The 20604-nt window shown below is 35.0% G+C and overlaps 1 long non-coding RNA gene across 1 annotated transcript; it reads right to left on the bottom strand.

The window, feature by feature from the left end:
• Positions 1 to 811: 811 nt before the first annotated feature.
• LOC129806676 (uncharacterized) lies at positions 812 to 2923 on the bottom strand. The gene is made up of 3 exons (XR_008752194.1): positions 2872 to 2923; positions 2102 to 2794; positions 812 to 1461 (listed from the first exon to the last, which is right to left on the bottom strand). It is a non-coding gene; the product is annotated as an uncharacterized LOC129806676 (long non-coding RNA).
• Positions 2924 to 20604: the final 17681 nt, after the last annotated feature.

Genomic DNA, 20604 nt, shown 5'->3' with positions numbered 1-20604 from the left:
ACACGCTGGGGACTTCTACTCGCCTGTATCACCGCTTTTATTATGTGTTGTGGGAAATCATTTTTCCTCAGTACTGATCTTATTGTGGGCTCCGGATTTACACCTGGTTTCGTCGTGACATTTTTGACTCTCCTAGCGAAATTCCTTGCCATGGTTAACACTGTGTTTGCCGGATGCCCGCTGTTAAAATTCAGCATTCGTTGGGAAGCGATCGGCTTTGAGTACCAGACCGATGTTATGGTGTTGTCTGGCATTCTGTGGAGAGCCAGGTCCAGGTATGGGAGAATACCATCACACTCCCTTTCCATTGTGAACTGGATCTTTTCATGGAATCCATTGAACTCTCCCAGGACATTCTCCACATCATCAGAATGGATAGTGATCAATAGGTCGTCTACATATTTTCGGATTAGACCAATCCTCACCGAGCAACTCTCCAGGATCGAGTTTAACGCCCTTTGCATCACGATGTCGGCTATGATTGGGCTTATGGGAGAACCCATCGCCACACCTTCTGTTTGTAAGTATATATTCTGTTCATACATGAAGTAACCGCTTGTTAAGCAAAATTTTGTGACTCCTATCAGCTGAACCTCCTCCCATCCGACGATCACCGGATTTGTCCATTGATCTAATATCAACGTCGGTTCCCTACATTGTTATTTAGAATCTTCCGGAGTATAGATGTCACATCAGCAGGAAAGGGGTTTTTATTCAAGAATCACCTCAAATTATGGGGTGGAAGTGACGGACACACTGAGAATGTACAGCAGGCTAGTGAAGAAGGCGGCGAGCATGGAGGCAAGGAGGGTGTTCCTCATCCATTGCCGAAGGCAAGGAATTTTTCCGAGACACATCACAGATAATTTGGAGTGTGTCAAGAACCTTATAGTCGCAGATTCCCCGTTTAATGGCCGAGCAACTAGGTTGATGGATTTATTTAAGGCCAAAATTCTCAAATTAGAACTCGGAATCACACATTGGAGATTGAGAAGGATACAGGGAGAGCTGAGTGATGTCAGGAGGGCAATACAGCGAAGGCTTCCGAGGGAGCAATTCGATGAATTCTTTTCCCGCCAAGAGGTAATTTATGTTGCATTGGTGAATGAGAGATCGTCGTGTGTTGAGCGCAAGTTTGTTGGTTTGAGATGGGAGGCTGGATCACGGCATATTGGTGATCATCCGGGGTTCCTGGTGAACATCAGTGGGGTGGAAATTCCAGAGAATGTCCGTAGGCTACTCGCGCTCGGGCCAAAATTTGCATTACCCACAATCAAGATTCCAATATTGCATGCAATTGCGGACGCTGAAGAGATTGCGGGTTCGGTGGACGATGAGGAAGAGAGGAACATAGTCAGGGCAAGGCTGACAAACATCTTGCAAAATGGTGTAAAACGTCCAGGAGACCTAATGCCAGTCGAGAGGATGCTCCGCCAGTGGAGTAGGGAAACAATGTCATTCCTAAAAGAAGAAGGAGAAAATATAATAATTGTAAATAGTGACAAAGGCAATAAAACAGTAATATTGAGCAAGACGGATTATCAGGAGAAAATGAGAGCGCTGGTCAGTGATGAACACACATATAAATTAACTGCTAAAGACCCTACCTCAGGTATTCAAACACGAAATAATGAATGGGCAAGACGTATGTTGGAAAAAGGACAAATAGATTTGGGTCAAAAGATGAAATTAACAACCTATAACTCGGTAGCCCCCCGAATATATGGGTTGCCCAAGGTTCACAAACCACAAGTTCCCTTGAGACCAGTGGTCTCTTTTATAGGAAGTCCGACATATAGACTTGCCAAATTTGTAGCAGATCAGCTTGCTCCACTTTCCCAAAGTATATATAACATCAAAAATTCGGAGGAAATCGCCACGTTCATAAACGGATACCATTTACCGGAGGGCTATATAATGGTGAGTCTGGATGTGGTCTCACTATTCACTAATGTACCGATTGACTTGGCCTTGGAGGAGATTGAAAGGAGATTTGAGGAGCTGGAAACCCACACGACTCTGGAGAAAGACATGCTGATAGGAGTCACAAAATTTTGCTTAACAAGCGGTTACTTCATGTATGAACAGAATATATACTTACAAACAGAAGGTGTGGCGATGGGTTCTCCCATAAGCCCAATCATAGCCGACATCGTGATGCAAAGGGCGTTAAACTCGATCCTGGAGAGTTGCTCGGTGAGGATTGGTCTAATCCGAAAATATGTAGACGACCTATTGATCACTATCCATTCTGATGATGTGGAGAATGTCCTGGGAGAGTTCAATGGATTCCATGAAAAGATCCAGTTCACAATGGAAAGGGAGTGTGATGGTATTCTCCCATACCTGGACCTGGCTCTCCACAGAATGCCAGACAACACCATAACATCGGTCTGGTACTCAAAGCCGATCGCTTCCCAACGAATGCTGAATTTTAACAGCGGGCATCCGGCAAACACAGTGTTAACCATGGCAAGGAATTTCGCTAGGAGAGTCAAAAATGTCACGACGAAACCAGGTGTAAATCCGGAGCCCACAATAAGATCAGTACTGAGGAAAAATGATTTCCCACAACACATAATAAAAGCGGTGATACAGGCGAGTAGAAGTCCCCAGCGTGTTAGAGAGGCACAGATGGAGCCCATGGAACCCCAGAGATATCATACGATGATGTACCTGAGGGGGATTTCTGAGAGAGTGATGTCCTGTGTGAGAGATGCTGGAGGAGGGAGGATTGCACTGAAGACGATTACGCAAAATCGAAAATTCTTCTCCAAAATCAAAGATAAGATCCCTATGGAGTTAAAGAGTGATGTGGTGTACGAAATTCCATGCTCAGGTTGTGATAAGAGCTATGTTGGCACTACTCACCAGTATCTCAAGAGGAGAATCCAACAACATAAGAGAGACTGTCGCCCTCCCATCAAAAATGAACAAGCCACATCACTATGTGGACACACTGCCAGCACAGGACATCAATTCCACTTTGAATCCACGAAAATCATTGATTCCCATCCCCACCAGGGAAAAAGACAGACATTGGAAGCGCTCTGGATCAAGAGGAAAATACACCAGATCGTAAACAAACGATCAGAATGTGCGAGCATCAGTGCAGCATATGCTGCATTGCTCAATGAAATGGAAGAAAATGATGGCATGCAACACGATTAGAAAACAAGTTTGAAAATAGGGACCAGTTGAAACCGCCAAAAAACGAGATGACCATTGTCCACGGAAAGTTGATAGGAAGAGAGGGGGAGAGCAAACCCCAGTCCCCGCAAAAAGGAAGCCACATCAGAGCGCCAAAGAAGAAGAAAGAAAAGTCAAAGAAATTGTTTATTGGAAAAAGTGTTAAAAGTTTTTTGTTAATTGCTGTAAAGTTGTCAAAAAGTGTGAAAACTCAGTACCTATGTACCCAAGAAAGACATCATCCTTGTCCCCAATAGAGACGAAGTCCCAGAAAAAGCCTAACATTTTCGAGTGAGTGTAAAAATATTTTTTGTAAAACAAAATTATTGAATGTAGAATAAATTCAACCCTTCAGCCACTGAAGAAGGTGCGTAGAGCATCGAAAGCTCTGGGAAGAAAAGAATTTTTATTCTGGGCTGAACCTCCTCCCATCCGACGATCACCGGATTTGTCCATTGATCTAATATCAACGTCGGTTCCCTACATTGTTAAATACTATTTATTTTCTAAACTCCAAATTTAAACAAGTAAATTGTTGTTTATGAAAACCTTTGTAGAAATCTTTAAGTATAGGATTGTATAATAAATTTTAAAAGTCTCTTTGTCTGTTTGATAGTTTTCAAACATATTTGAATTTGAAAGCATTTATGCTCGATTGCATAAGTTGGCATATAGGGGAAAGCGCGCTACGTTCTAATGACTGAAGCTTTGGATAACTCAATTTTTTCAATGTTTCTTATGGGTTTTACCGGTTTAACCCATGGCTCTTTTCAGGAACTTTGAAGCATTTGATTATAATATAATTTTATAATATTATAATATAATTATAATATTATAATACAATTATATTATTATAATGGGTCAAATTCATTGAAAACATATTGAAAAACGTGAGTGTTCGAAGCTTGAGTCGTCTGAATGTAGCGCAATTTCCCCTATGGTTAGTGCTCCAGGATTTCTGTTGTTTATCTGGTGAGGCTGGTATTGGCAGATATTGGTAAATGGGCGGCAAATGGCATCACTATAAATATTAAACTTTGTTATGAATCATGTATAATAATAATAATAATGATTGCACAACATTCCATGACGGAACTAGACCTTCCCGCAAGGATGTTTCTGGATACTCACTACACTATTATTCTTTTTTATACGGGATGAGATAGTCAGTCCCATGGCCCATGGAATCAAGTGCAGTGAAGTTCACTGTATGTAAATTCACTGAATGCAATTCGAACGCCTTTAACGCCAGAAAAAATTCCTGGTAACCTAAGGGGATTCGTACCCGAGACACTTGCATCATAGAGAGAGTGCTTTACCACTTGACCCATTGAGTGCCCGAATGATTTTAAATACTTTTAGTATGTTTTAGAGAATATTCCATGAGTTTTTCTAAAGTTAACCTTAAAGTCGAATCCTTAAGTTCGAAGGAACTGGAGAGTTTTAGAAAACCTCTATAAAAAATATTGATGTACTATGGACTAAAAGCAAGTACCGGATTTGAGAAGTATGGTTTCAAAAACAAATTCGTATTTACAATTAGGTATTTCGCCGTAAGCTGCTGAAACCGAGCTACCCCTTTCTAAATTATAAGAAAGTAAAAAAAAACATACTTACACATATTGTGCAGCTCCGTGGACACAAATAGATTCCATCTACAGCCTGATTTTAAACTGTTGCAGGTACAGTTTTAAACTGGGGATACTGGACTATATCCTTAGAATATACCTCCATCACATCAAGTAAAACAACGCTGATAACCACGCGATTATGCATCGATTAATCATTTTTCGGAGTTCATTTCCGATCCGATTTCATTTCCTAAAATCCCTAAAATCAATAAAGGTTTTTAGTCGTCGACTTATAGCAGTCTGCCACAAGGACGAGAAGGGACTCGATAACGGTTGTATAGCGGTGATACCTAGAACAACCGATATCAAATTCCGGACATGTTCGAAAAAAGCTAAATTCATCCAGAAGTTTACTTGTGGTGACCCCAACTGAGGCCATCTTGTTGCCTTTGAATCCGGTTGATGTCGTTTACTCAATTACACTATTTTTTTGGGCTGCAACCCCTTAAGTGCCTATAAAAATATCCTACTATCCATTTTCGCTTTCTCTAGAGTTTTCTGTAACACTTTCTATATTCTTAAGAAAGGGGGTGCTTAATTGAGATGACCGAGGATCACACACCTTTTAGATCGTCTGCCATCCTTGCCTCCATCTCTCTTCAGGATTTTATTGCTTTCTTGGCGCGAGCTCGAATTTTGCGACCGTCTCGAATAGAAAGTAATCTTAAAAACTTTTAACCATAGATGGCCCACTTTACGAGTTTTCCAGGAATAGAAGGTGCCTTTGTTTGCTTAAGCCAACAAATGCATCCCCTTTTTAGTCTGTCATGTCTTTTCTTGATATTTCACGAAAGAACCAGCAGCGCGATCATGAATATTTGAAAACCGAGTTGTGATGGACAAAATGCGTCACAACATACTAATTATCGCGACACTTCTAATTGTAATATCGGACATTCCTCTTGTTTCTCAAAATTTCATTTTTTTATTTCCTTATATTTTAGAGGTTAAGGTTGCAAAAATACTTTAAAAGCTTCTCCATTAGCAAAGAGTATTAAAACTTTGGAAACTTTGATATCCGTCCGATATTGATCTCAAATCAATATCTACAATTTTATAAATAAACTATATATGAAAAAACTATTTTAAACGCGGATTCAGACTGCACCCTTAAATAACCAGTAAATAATTTAAAGAATGTAAGCTACCCGTCGGGATTTCTTAGGTTCGATGGACTGGGAGGAAGGTAACTAGCCACCACACCTTTTAGCACCCAGCCAGATACTTCCAAGAGAGTCAAGTTCACACTTACTTCGTTTCCAACGTTCTAAGACCGGACTGGTTCTATTGACTCTCCAACTTATAGACACAGTGATAGAGATCTAGAGGAGGCAATGACACTGCAGTGGCTGAGAAGAGACCCACGAAGTGGTTTGAATAGTAACGTTTATGACAACCAGGATTATTGCAAACGTATATAATTTATTAAGGATAGGTTTACAAATGGATAATTCGTCCAATTTGGCCATATGACTAAACAGGCAAAACTTGCAAAGGAGCTTGCAGTCTGCAAGCTCCTACAAAATCCCGAAATCACTCATGAAAAAGAAATAAAAAAAACATTACAAATTGTATTAAAAATATCGCTTTTCGAACTCAGAATTTTTGAGTCATGTCCGAAATTTGGAACAGTTCTATTGGACTACGTACTAGCCCCATGGTTCCAAGTGCTCTCTGGCGAAGTCCTGCCTATCGTTGTAAGAGTACATTCTGTACCATTTCTTCAGCCAGCGACAATACAGCCTCTTCAAAATCTCATTGGGATTAATCATTCTTCTTTAAGGCCTCTACAGATTGGGTGCAATTTTCGTCAAAAATGCGCTTGAAACGTCAAAATTCTGCCAAAAATGCAATTTTTGACGAAAATTGCACTCAATGCCCAAGAAGCAAAATAGCTGCCTTATAGAACCAAGTATTAGACAAGTCTTTTAGTGCACTTTTAAAAGACTTAAAGTGAAAATTTTCTGTGGAAATTTCTATAGTAGCTCTTAAAATCCTTAAGAGTGCGCCACTTTACTTATAGTAATCTCAGTGATGGAAGCAAGAGCGTTATAAGTAAATAAATAGGTTTTTGGTTCTATAGTGCCTTACTTAGGGAATTCTACAAGACTATTTTAAGAAAAAATTGCTTCTTGGGTGTGTAATATAGGCCTTTAGCTCCATTATTTCCTTTTATGAATTCATAGACTATCACGGAGTGGTCAAGACCTTGAGACAATTAGTTTTATTTAAAGTTCCATAAGTTACCTGCAAGGTTACCTTAAATTTCGTCTTGTGTGCACGTGCCACCGTTGTCAGGTCACCAGTGTATGAAATGTACTGTCTTCATACGTGTGACTTGTTTACCTTCTCATTTGAGGGGTAGTTTTAAATTTTAGCACATAAATAGGGCAATAAACACTATCTCATTTTATTTATTTATGTACTTATTTATTATTTCATACCGAAAGAAGAGCTATAATGGCATAGTTTTCACTCACTGGGAGATCAAGTTGACCGCTCCAAATCCCAAGAGAACAAAGACAAGGGTGATACACAGTATTCATGAGTTTGAAAGTTTAGTGAAGGGTGCATTGGCAAATACTCGTAGTTCCATTGTCCCAGTGAAGGTAACAAAGAGCACTTTAACCAAATCCCTCACTTTCACCTAAATATGTATACTTAAAGGTCATCGGACCATAAGCAGCCGGAAAGTCCGGCCACTCTTTTGTACCATATTATATCTAACGAATACCTATTTAGAGGATAAATTTCATTTTAAAAGAGAGCCTGATTATTCATGATGGGACAACTTGTATTTGGATATTATAATTAAAATTATTAATACAGTCGTATTAAATAACACAAAAAAAAATATTTTTTCAAAGTTGCCCTAATTTAAATAAAAATAAATCGAATTATAAAAAAGCAACTGTAGGCAAAAAAAATCCTCTTATGGCACATAGCCGTAATTAAGTTTAACATATGATATTGAAAATTATAATACCGGCAATTAAACCTCCCCGCTGTTCCATGCCGTAATAAATGGAAAGTGTTATTTGGATTATTTTATAGACTGTTTGAAAGGATAGACAAATTTAATAGCTGAGTGTGTTAATAATAAATATAGAATTAAATATAGACCACTAGTGTTTATTAATCTAAAATAGAAATCATAATTAAGCGTGACGTGTAATTGATTGTTACACCCTGATAGAGGAACTATTAATGCGTAGTATACCGCAGAAAGGGACAATTAATGTTCTTTATGATGATGAATTGCAATATTACACACAATTTACCTTTGCTTCACATATGCTTTTCTTATCCCCATCCTAATGATAATGTTTAGATGAAATGCTCATTATTTCTAAGGGGGAAATATCTAGAATCTTGAGATTCTTATACAGGAAATCAACGGTTAGCAAATATTAAGAAAATAAAGTCAAGATTCAGTAAGATATCCATCCACAGATTCGTCACGTAACATTCTACTACTTTGCAATAACTATTACTGCATCAAATTGCTGTACACTCCGCCTTGTCGTATTACTACGAACTCTCCCAAATAGTTTGTGAATGGTAGGATCTGGAGTTATTATATGTAATTCAGAGAGTTTTCTGATTATCCTGAGTTGGGTAAAGTCCCCTGAGGATGTACATTCACTCGAGAGATGTCACAACATTAGACATCCCGTGTTGTTACTCATAATGTTCTTTTACTGCCGTTTCACGCAACTGTAATATAAACTTTCGTGAAAATAGGGCATACGAGACATATCCCAACATTCAGGAAAAGTCTTGGAAAAAGTTTTTATTCTTCAGAAAAATATATGAAAAGCCTGACTGGGAAAATTTCTAATGAGAATTGTGTCATATCTTTGACAATTTTCACGAATTTGCAAGATTTTGAATGGCACAGAACTTTTAAAAGATTTACACTTTGTAATAATTTGTTCTTAATAAGTATAATGGAGTTATGACATCAGGAGCGTAAGGGCCTCGACAGACCTGAGGATTAGCCGAGAGACGGCTTAGCGTAATTATATTCGAAATAATAATTAAACTACATTTCCATAATTTTCCACTAAGTCGTCTCTCGGCTTAAGTCGTAAGTGTGTCTAGGGCATAAAAAATGTTCATCTCTCAAAATATGATTTCTTGCAAGGCATATTAATTAAAAGTAAGAAATTAAAATTAAAAATATTAAAATAACGTTAGCAAAAAATTAAATTTTAACTAATTACTAGTATTATTTCACTAGGAAAATATTTTATGTTTATTATACTTAGTAAATATTTTTAATATTTTTGTAAACTATTCAGAAATATATGTAGAAATAAAAATTAAAGAGATTGCAATGAGTTCCTGCTTTTCGGAATGCTCGAACTCATGAGAAAGAGCTCCCCGTGAAATATCTTTTCACAAGATTTTCGGGTCCATACCGGTCTACTACCGATTAAATTGATTCGAAAATTACAAAAGAATTTCAAAATTGAAAATTGGTTACGATATGCCTATTTCAGAATGTTTTGGCATGAGTAACAAGCATATGGACAAAAAAAGTAACTTCGATGTTTAATTTGTGGATACTGAACTTGAACTTAAACTTTGACCTTTGAAAATTCAAAATGGAAAATTTTCCGATCATGGACGAAACGTTCACCTGATCTAGTTTTACAACACATCCAAGAATTAGTAAAATAGCTATGGACAATTTTGAGATTTACCTAATGTTACTGGCCAAAATCCCTAAAGCCAAGTTCCCAAAAAGCTAAAATCCCAAAGAGACAAAATCCTGAATGAGCCCAAACAGAAGTAGATTTTGATTCTCCAATAGTGTCTGGGATAAAAGATAAATGGAACTCTATTTGCTCAAAAAGTTGTTGAAGTTCGAAGAATTCAAATTCAATTTCGAATTTTCATACTAAATTTTCGAACAAGGTGGGGAAAATTTATCAAATATCACACTAGAAAGCTGTCAGAAGAGTTACTCAGTGATTATGGAGTGATTAAATCAGAGTTGTGCAAAAACCGCCGAAACCGAATTAACGTCAAAATAAGTTTGTTATAGTAGCGTTTTGACCATTGACGTACTTATTTTATTTGACGTTTATTTGGTTTCAACGGTTCTTGCACGCCTCTGGATTAAATACTGGAGCAAGAACAGTAAACGTCGTTGTTCTGTTTTTTTTTTCCCCATAATAATGTGAAGACCGTCACATTTTGACACTTGAGCACTTCGAAATTCGAACAGGCTGTAATTTCCGCCACCTTGCGAAAGTGTTAAGAGGTAAGAAAGTCTCTTTTTTGGATCTTCAAATAGATTTTCGAATTTTTCAAGATCTACTTCTGTACGGAAAGAATGGGTAGAAATGCCGAAAGACAAGAACTATGAGTCAGAAATCAAGAAAAGGTCAAAATTCCGGAAAGCCAAAATCCCGAAAGGGTCTAGATCTTGTATAGTCCCAATTTGTTACACTCCAACAGGGGCACGAATTTCTAAATAAATCTATCAAATCTGTCGATCCTGAAAATCAAAAGGAAACGAAATTTTACGAAGAATAATCGTGAGGGTAAGGGTAGCTATGACACTTTTAAGAATTCAGAAGTTTCGCTTTCTGAATTTTGGCGTTCGAGATTGTATTGTTCGGGATATTGGTTTTCAGGATTTTGACCCATTGGATTGGGTCAATAATGAACTTTCGAAGATACAAAGCCAGTCCAAACCCAGTAACGCAAATTCGGTGTTTGTACAGTAGTACGACAAGTAGTACTCTGTATAGTACTTGCCTTATGGAAATTTTAATGACCGTGACACAAGACGTTCCAGGAACTTTGTTCGGGGTTGAGTGGTGAAAATGCTGTGGGGAATTCGCAATTTTTGAATTTTAAAATAACGACATTTTTTTAATTTCAACTGACCAACGGTTTTTTACCGGTTTTAACCGTATTTTTAATAATAAATCTAAAATATATACTAAAATTAAATTTATTTGCATTTAAATTTATAAAATACAATTAATTAATTTAATTACAAATTTTTATGTTATTTATATCGTACTTTCGCGATTTTAGTGGAATTTTGAGCATTTTTGGGATTTTTTTAATTTTTCATTACATAATTAGATAGAAAATTGTGTACATTTTAAATCCGGTTTTATCTTAAAAAGGTTTATACTGAACATTTTCCTTAATTTTAAATTTTCATAAATATTTTTTGCTGATTTTCTTAAAAAGATTATTAGGGGAATGTTGGCATGGTTCGCACAGAGTGAACCTTCAAACGATGCAAATTCTCTCTTTGTTTGCAAAGAGCTGACCCGCCATTTCTCATCTCGTTTCATGATCTTAATAATGATCTATCTTATAGCTAAGATTTGACGAACTAGTTCTTTGCAAACAAAGAGAAAATTTGCGTTGTTTGAAGGTTCACTCTGTGCGAACCATGCCAACATTCCCCTAAAGAATGGCGTTTCATTCATTGTAGTGATAAAAATTAAATGATAATTAGGCACAAAAAACTATTTCTTTCAATAATAATTAACTATTGATTAATATTTTATTAAAAAAAAGTGTTCTTGTATTAATCCATGCAAAGTGTCACATTTGTGAAAAATCTGAGTCAAATCTCCAGAAATATTATGTGTAATACTGGTATTTTCTAAGAATAAGAGTGGCGTATCGCGCTAAAATAACATGTTTTGCATCAAAGATTCATTTTTTTCTCAAATATAGAAACAGAAAATATGTCCAGGAAATGACATTTCTGTATCTCAATAATTGACGGCAATTAAGTTACTTATAGAAATAAAAACAAAAAAATAAATATTTTAGAACGAAAGTTATGTGTTAAATATGAGCAGTCCAATCTAAATACTTGTAAAAAGTTCCACTTGAAATATTAATTATTAAAATACGAAAGAAGTATAATGTTTTAGGCTTGCCATCTCAATATACCCAAATGCAAAATGTGCTACTTAAATCGTGAAAGTGCGAATACCATACAAAATCGAGAAAATTTGAAAAATTTATTAAAATTAATTAGAAATTATGTTTTCTGCCGATGTTTTCCTAACCGCTTATGTCCGTCCTTCTCGTCATTTGACGTAAGTTTATAGTTGCTGGCTCTCAATAAGTGCTAACTCGGTGCACTCCAGTTTTTCTGTAACGATGATACAAAATAGTTTTAAAAATCCCATATAAAAATATTTTCTTATTAAAATTAATAAAGAAAAAACTACCAAATAAATTATTTTTAACATTTTAAAGACGATTGGGTCACCCGTGTGACCCGTAGATAAAATATTTTTTCCTGACTACCTAAAGTTATTTCTTTTTAATATTTGTGCCCTTTTTTTCGCTATTTCCTAACTTTACTCTTCAAAAGTTAAAATGAAAGGAGGGGAGTGAATGGGTAAAATCAGAGGCATGACATTTCCTATGTTTCCCATATGTTTCTAGCGCGCCGAAAAAAATTTTGGGTTTATTAGCTGTTTTCTGTCAATGTAGAATGAATTAGCAAAAAATATAAATCCAAAATAAAAGCCAACTTAATATTGAATAGGCAACCGAAAACCCCAAATTGGCAACCTACGTAGTTTTGGAGATATCTCGTGAAATGTGTACGAAATCAGGGAAAAATTTACACTAAAATCGGTCGTATTTTTCAGAGCTAATGTCACGGGTAAAATTATTTGTATTCAGTTGTTAGTGAATGGATTTTGTTTTATTAGAATTTATTTTATAAAATTTTACTATGTAAAAAATTAAGAAAAAAGCTTACATTTGAGATAAGGTGCAGTTGACTGCACTTTCTGATAAATATTAAAAAATCAACAATTTTTAATAATAAACGGCATTGAAGATCTTCAATCTAAGGGTAAGATGCATGAGATCTATGAGATCACCTGTAACTCATCCGATTGGGCTGAAATTTTACTATGTTGTAGCTGATGTCAAGACCTTTTCAGAACGTATCTATGTTTCAGTCTACGTCAAGCATTTACCTAGGCTCACAGTTTTAAATTTTGAAATATTCTTATTTTGGCGGCCTTTATTTTTTAGTCTTAATTATTTGAGACCTAAATGAAATATCTCAGTAATAATAAAAAAATGGTGAAGACTTTTATTTTAAATATTTATTTACTTTTACATAATTGAAAAGCTATAAACGAAAAATTCATATATTTATATTTTTTATTTTTTAATCTTTGCGACAACAGCTTTTCAGATCCTCAAATAATTTGCTGTTATAAGCAAAAACGTTACTTTTCTTTTTCTTTATTTGTTAGACCACATCTTCTAACAATAGTGCTGCCTTTTTGTGATGGTTTCAATAATGGAAGTGCACCGTAGTTCTGTATTCATGAGAGTATCATATTTTTTAAAGTTGTAGGAATTTAGGATATTTTTTTACAAATGTCCAGCTATTTGCTATATTTAAGCTCAAAATTGAGCAATTTTTAAATTACTTTTTTTATATTCCAATTTTTTTAAGCAAAACCCTTTTGTGAATAGAAAGTTACTACGCTCATATAAGTACATTATATTTTTCATTAGAGTGACAATTACCATTCATTGGTATCGTCAGAAAAATTTCTTGATTTTTTAGGTTATTTTTGTCCCTATCATAGAGGTAAAAAATGCACCGAATCAGACTGTTGGATTTTACAAGGTTAGATGTAAAACGTGTCACTGATTTTGATTATCGGTTTCATTTTCATTGTTCATTTTCGGCCAGTAAAAAGTATTTCGTCCTTAAAGGGTTAAACCTAACACGCAGATCCACAAGGATTGAGGAAATATGATTATTTCATCCTTAATTACGATCTGAAACCCTAGAAAAGATACTTCCGGACAGAAAGTGTTTGAGAAATGAAAACATGTTGCCCTAAATTACCCTAAAAAAAATTAAAGAAAAAATCCTATCAAATAAATCCTTTTTAAACCCAATACACTTATCCATGGAGATTGAGGAAATTCTCACACCTTATTATAAATTAAATGTGGGGCCCAAAAAAGGCTTCCGGATGTAAAATGAATTAGAATGAGGTTAGAGCTTCCTAATGCAACCTCTTTTTCATCTACTGCCCAGATATTTTTTTTTCTTATTAAACAACACTACTAACTTGAATTTGGGACTCTTCAAGAATATTTTATAAAAAAAAAATTGCCTTGGGAGCCCCAAAAACCAAAGGACGCTCACTAAGCGTCACTTTTATATTTCAGTGTTTTTAAGACCTAAAAAATGAAAAACTCTACAGAACTGCAATCAAATTATCACGTACCTGTACTGTTCTCTGGAATCCTGCTGGTCAATTGCTTGAAAAAACACTAATTTATCATTTTTCACTAAGAAAAAAATTCTCAAAATTCTGAGGAATCAGCCATCTGACAGGCGAATCCGGAACAAAGTTCCAGGAACGTCTTGTGTCACGCTGTACAAATTTTCCATAAGACAAGTACTATACAGAGTCCTACACGTCGTACTACTGTACAAACACCGAACTTTTGGTGGTGAATATGGGGAAAATACCGTAGCGCCGCCGCATTGGTGGCCACCGCACAGAATTAAATTAGTTTTTGATGGTGACCACCACGCTCTGAAGAAATTGGGGGGTCGCCACCGTCAAAATTTTTCGAACCCAAAACTCTTTCGTTACTGGGAAGCCATACCTATTCGAAAATGTACCGGAACCCTAAAGAGCAAGTTCACGTACTTCCCGCTTCAGCGCTGATTGTTCTGCCATTTTGAATTTCAGTATTCTTGACACTTCAACCGTCAACAATGTCAACTACGTTTGATGTAAACGTTTGATGCAAAAAGTGATTGTGTGTAGTTTTGTTGAATTTCAGAATTTCAGAACATTTGAATTGCAATTTCATTAAAGTAAATGTCCTTTTCGTGTACTTGCTCACATTTATATAAATCATCGGTTTAAACTTTCGAACTTCCAATGAGTTTTTAGGTAAATTCTCTCTGATATATACCTTAGAATCGGTAGAGAAAAATCTTCAAACGGAGGGAGCTCTCAAATCGGGAATGATATTGCTGAACGAGCGAGATTGGGGATTTTGGCTTTTCGGGATTTCGGTACATTCGGCATTTTGGCTTTCGGAATTGTGACTGAGACTCGTACCAGAAAAGCATAGATGGTGGTCACCGAAAGCCAAAAGCCAATATCTTTCAGCGTTTAAACTTCACAACGTAACGGTGACAAGTTCATAAATAGCTGACTATACATATATATTGTTCTTTCTTTGAGTTTCAGGTCTCAAACTTAGTAATTTTGGTTAAATATTCTCCTCAAGACATCTTATCCGGTATCCTAAATTAAACTCTTCTCAAGACAATAAAATATATTTCTTAAAATAAGCGATAAATTTATATAATACAATGTTATACAAAGGTGGGAATTCGGTGTATATTTCTGTTGTTCAATTTATTTTCCCCGGCCCATATTTCGATCCTGGATAAGATCTTCTTCAGGGCGTCAAAAATCTAGGAGAACAATTAACGAAACCAGGATCGTAACGTTGACTGAGGAAAATAAATTGAAGAACAGAAAAACAGATCGAACTCCCACCTTGACTTGTCTTAAATATCCTAATGGTCGACAACCAGAAGTGTCTTTCGCAGTAATTAAATAATTTAAGTAGGATACTGAAGAATATGTTTGCAAGTTACTAATTTAGGAACAACCGCGGTGAAAATGGGAACAGTCGCAGCGTTTGGTTTAGTAGGATTTAAGAATTCTGAATATTCAAAAGTTCAATATAAATTGAAATTTTCTAATACAGCCAATAAAAAAGTTTTGTAAAACTAATATCTAACAACGAACTAACCATAGATTTTCTTTAAAATGAAAAATTAGGAATTACTTAAAAATAAAAAGGTTCCGTGTATTTGATACATTATAATATTTTTATTAAAGTGAAAATTATCATCCATTAGTATTTTTAGAAAAATTATTTAAATTTTTGGTCTATTTTTGTTCCTACCGTCCATGAGATAAAAAAGCTACCGAATCCGATGCTGTTGGATTTTTTAAGGTTAGATGTAAGATGTTTCACTGATTATATTTATCGGCTTAATTTTCATTGATGATTTTCGGTCGGTGAAAAGTGAAAATCTGGAACTTTTACTTCCTCCTTTTAAAATTTCATTCACTTTCAATCACCTGTACACTGTACAGTTCCGGACTACTTCCGACGATAATTTTGAAAATAATTATGTATCACTCAAAAATGAAGGTGATGCTAAAAATCTGTATGTCGACTTCTGTGGGGGGGTCGCCGTAAGACCTCATTTCATTCTCTGCAACAACTCAACTTCTAGTTCCCACAATTAGCAAAAAAAAAAACAGACAAACAGCTTAAAATATATTTTTTACAAATAGTTTTACTATTTTTTACAACGTAAATTTGGCCAGTAAATACCAAAATCTAAAAAAAAACAAGGTCTAATTTATATAAAAACATCATCGATGGTGATTACAGGGTAAATGAAGAACACTTTATTCTCCCTTTGCCAAACTTTGCATTAATAATTCACTTCCTTTAAAGTTCTAAATTGAGTTTTGATCAAACTTGATTTGTGTTGACAAATTGTTACTCTTTCTGGTGATTTGTGTAGTGCCGAAATCTAAAAGGTTTCCGGAAATAAATGTTTTGTATACTTTGATCTTTCTATGGAATTCGAGCAATAAAAATTGCTGATAGCAAAAGTTTTAAATAAATTTTTACGACCAAGAAACTTGGGCAACTCTTAACGAGTAGCAATATTGACTTCAATGATGGAAAAACTTCAGTGATACAAGTAAAGTCGAATCACCACTTCTCGCCAGTTCCCCACTTTTCGCCACTTAAATTGAAATCGCTATTTTTCGCGATTTATGAAATAAATGAGCCACAAAGTTACTTGTATTTTTACTGCTGCAAGGTATAGAGTCGAAAAATAATTATTATTCTTTTTAGATTTACGATTTTAAGCATTTTTTAGAGTAATATTTTAAGCAAGTGCATCAAATCCAATATTTCTTACCACTTATACTAAAAGTGCCATCAAATTTTCATCAAGAACAAAATACCTTTTTGGATCAATAATTTTTAATACATGAAATTTGTGTTTAGTTTATTAATATTTTATTTTCTATTATTTTTATATAAAAATGAGCAATGGTGAAAAGTGGTTATATTCTGGAATTGATTTTACCACTTGTCGCCATCTCTTTTCACGCTAACTTCACTTCGCAGATTGTCAGTTGTCAAATCTGCATTGTTTACTTTCTGCAATAGACCTATAATTTGATTTCTCAAATAAAAGCGAAGAAAAATTGTTTAAAGTGAGTAGTAATAAGGTGATCATTAGGAAAAATAAATGCTGAATATGCTGGCTTTTTATAACATTGCTTAAAATGATCGAGTTTGGACCTTTTCAAGACGGTGGCGAGAAGTGGTTACAAAAATGGCGAAAAGTGGTGAAAAGTGGTTACGAAGTGGGTTATTTTTGCATTGTTAATAAAAATTAGTTTTTTAAGCAGTCCAGCGTTAAATTCTAGGACTATCGTTTTCACGTATCTAAAGCCAATAGATTGATAGATAGATAAATATTTATTCATCAGCAATGCTTATAAGGAACATCACAAGTACATTGTAATTATTAGCGGCCACCGCCGTCTTAGCGTTGATGACTAACCTCAGGAGTGATAACGGTGTCATCTAAGTCTACCCCCTGGCAAAAGGTTTTTCTTTTATATGGAGCTGTTTGAAGCCATCTCATAAATTGCTTCCAAACTCAGCTTACACTTTGAGTTACGAAAAGCTTTTTAGATGGAAATATAGAATATTTATCCCTCTTTATAAGGCACGGAATCCTGTGTACAAGGCACACCTCAATTGTGACATATATCGTGTAACGGTCACGAGTGCAGAAAAATTTCCATACGAATCTGTATGTGAATGTGAGAAAGTGGCTTCAACTTTGAAGGCCACTTGCCAGGGTGTAGATCTAAGTAGTTTTGTGTCAAATTTGAGTTATCTTGTAATAAGAGTTCAAAAGCTATAATAAAATTAATTCCCCTTTTTCCTAAACATGGCGATAAGTGGCTACTCCACCCTACTAATTATGTTTGCATTATTGGAATCGCGTTATGTATAATGGGTAATGCATTAGCAGTAGGAATTAAATCTTTTAGTCCTATTCTTCAGCTTCAGAATATTCAAATCTTCAGTCAATTATAGAACGCGGTGGTACTGAAATATTTTAAAGGATTAAATATTTAATTCCATGTGGATAATGCTTAACTCAATGTGCAAATTTACTCTTTGCTTGCTAAATAAAATGGCTTGTCACTCGTGATAAAATATGCTTTTTCTCTAAATTTTCATGTAATACTTAATTCACCGAAAATCAAATTGTGAATACAAGGTACAAACGAATACAGGACGAAAATGTCTGAAGGGAAGCAAAAAAAATCTGCTAATGCACAGGTAAGGAAGAAATTTATATTTGTCTGTGCTTCTTGGAGCGAAAGAAGTGCTTTATTCGTGAGAAAATTTAATTCAGTGTCTTTCGCTTGTGCCTCTTCGTTATTTCGTATTTTTGTTCTTCTTTCAAATGAGCTTTTCCGGATGGGAAAAATTCTCAACACAGTCATAAATATTCAATTCAATTGAAATGATGAGGGTAGCAGTTACATTTTTTTTGTATTCACCCTATTCATCCCCTTTTTCCGGGGATTTTTCTTTAACTCGTTTGCCCAAGAGACAAAGTTTTACATGTATGTATTTAATGCTAAATTGAATATGGTTTAAGTTGAGGAAAGGGATATATCTCAAGTTGAGGATAAAAATTGAACGGATATTTGGACATCATTTTACGATCAATGTCTCTTTAGTCCCAAAAGAAAACCCGGAAATGTATTGAGGGATTTATAAAATACTCATAGAGAACATTCTGAACTTACGTTTCCTTAATATGTACCCAGCATGAGAGCTTTCAACCTGGAAAAGCATTTGAGAAGTTGAGACGAAGTTGCAGAATTCAATGCAATCTACATATCTGACCATTTTAGAAATTCAACAAAGATTTTCCTCACCTTTCCATTTAAATTCGTCCTACAGTAGTCGAAATCCAATTAAAATATCTGGGATGTTATTTACATATTTTCCCTGACCACGTATTCATTTCAATTTAGACCTCAATGTTAGAAGAACCCACAAATATTTCAAATTAGCATTTAGGGTGCAAAATTAACTCCATAAAACATTAAAATTTGAAAACTAAACTAACTCACCTTGTGGTTTTATAATCCCTCGCAGGAGAAATAGGGCAAGGCTTTCAGGCTTTGCACACACTCCAGCTTCGTACAATTCATTTTTTCCCATGTTTCTTCAATGAATTTGACCTATGTTATGGCAATATATTTTTATAGCTTAGTATTAAGTCATGCATTTCCTAAAAAAAGCAGTCAAATTCGTTAAGGAACTATGAGAATAATGAAGTGATCGGAGTCAGATTACGTGCGAAAACTTGAAGCTTAAAGAAATTATGAAATTAATTTGAAGCAATTTCACAATTTTCTACAAAAGAGTATAGGGGGCAAGCAATATCTACTCTTAAATCTAATATACTTAGGAAGTGACCTGCTTATGCAATCGACTGGTGTGGGCTCCAGACTGTAGCGAACTCTCCGCACTATGTCCTATCACTTGCTCGACTCGAGACGAACTCACGTCGGTACTCACTGAGATCGTACAATCGACTAATCTATTACAGTCGTCTCCACCATCACCAGTGGCGCTGGCCTAAAAGGGAGACGAATATTTAGGGTTGCCTCAGCAGAGCATTTATTGCTATAAGGCGGGAAATTTAAGCTCTACAAGAGGAGAAAAATTTTGAATTTGATCAGTAAAACCAAATTTTATCTGCACTTAATTTAGAACTTTAAGTCTCCGACACACCTTTCAGCAGGGGCCCATCAAGTCTAATAAAATGTGAAGCTATTTTTCGCTTTTCCTTATAAAAATTTTGCAGATATTGCACCGCGACTTAAACAAATTTGCACCTAGTTCTTGTATTATTTCGGCTAGCATTATGATATATGTATTTTTAGATAGCTTTTAATGGACAATTTCGAAATATATCAAACTGATAACTTAATTCTCTTTAGGAAAAAACTTGCCAATAGTCTTCAGTGCCTCTATGCAAAAACGTGGAAAAAATAAAATGTCGAGAGGCCCCTGTCTTTTAGATTGGGAAAATTTCATGAAATCAAAATACACATACTTTTCTAGGTAGAAGAAGAACAAGTGCCCGGAAGAAAGGGAAAGATATATGCAAATTGTTTGAAAAAGAAAATAAAATGAATTTGAATTTCAATTACATGAAATATGCCTGATCTAAAAGGCATGCCGGAGCCATTAAACGCACTGAAATTTTGAACTAATTTTTGTCAAAAAAATTAAGAAAAGTCTGCAACAATCTTAGATATTAATTATATAAATTAGATCCATTTTTGTGGATTTTAAGAATTTTTACTGATCAAAATTTAATACTCGACTGATCAAAATTTGATCCTTATGGCACTCGCACAGCTTTTCAATTGAATGAAATTTTATCCATTCAAATTTTACCTCTTACACTTCTGAAAAAATGCCTCTTTCTGATAAATTAAAATTAGATTTAAAATTGAAAATGAAATTGAAATTGAAATTTTCCTTTCGGATTACAATTTGAAAGAATAACTGGAAAAATCTTAATCAATTGAATTTCTCTAAATTGAAAAGGTGTACCAGAGAC

Source organism: Phlebotomus papatasi, chromosome 3 (assembly GCF_024763615.1).
Source record: "Phlebotomus papatasi isolate M1 chromosome 3, Ppap_2.1, whole genome shotgun sequence".
NCBI classification, from domain to species: Eukaryota; Metazoa; Arthropoda; class Insecta; order Diptera; family Psychodidae; genus Phlebotomus; species Phlebotomus papatasi.
This window is presented reverse-complemented; position numbering and strand designations above follow the sequence as displayed.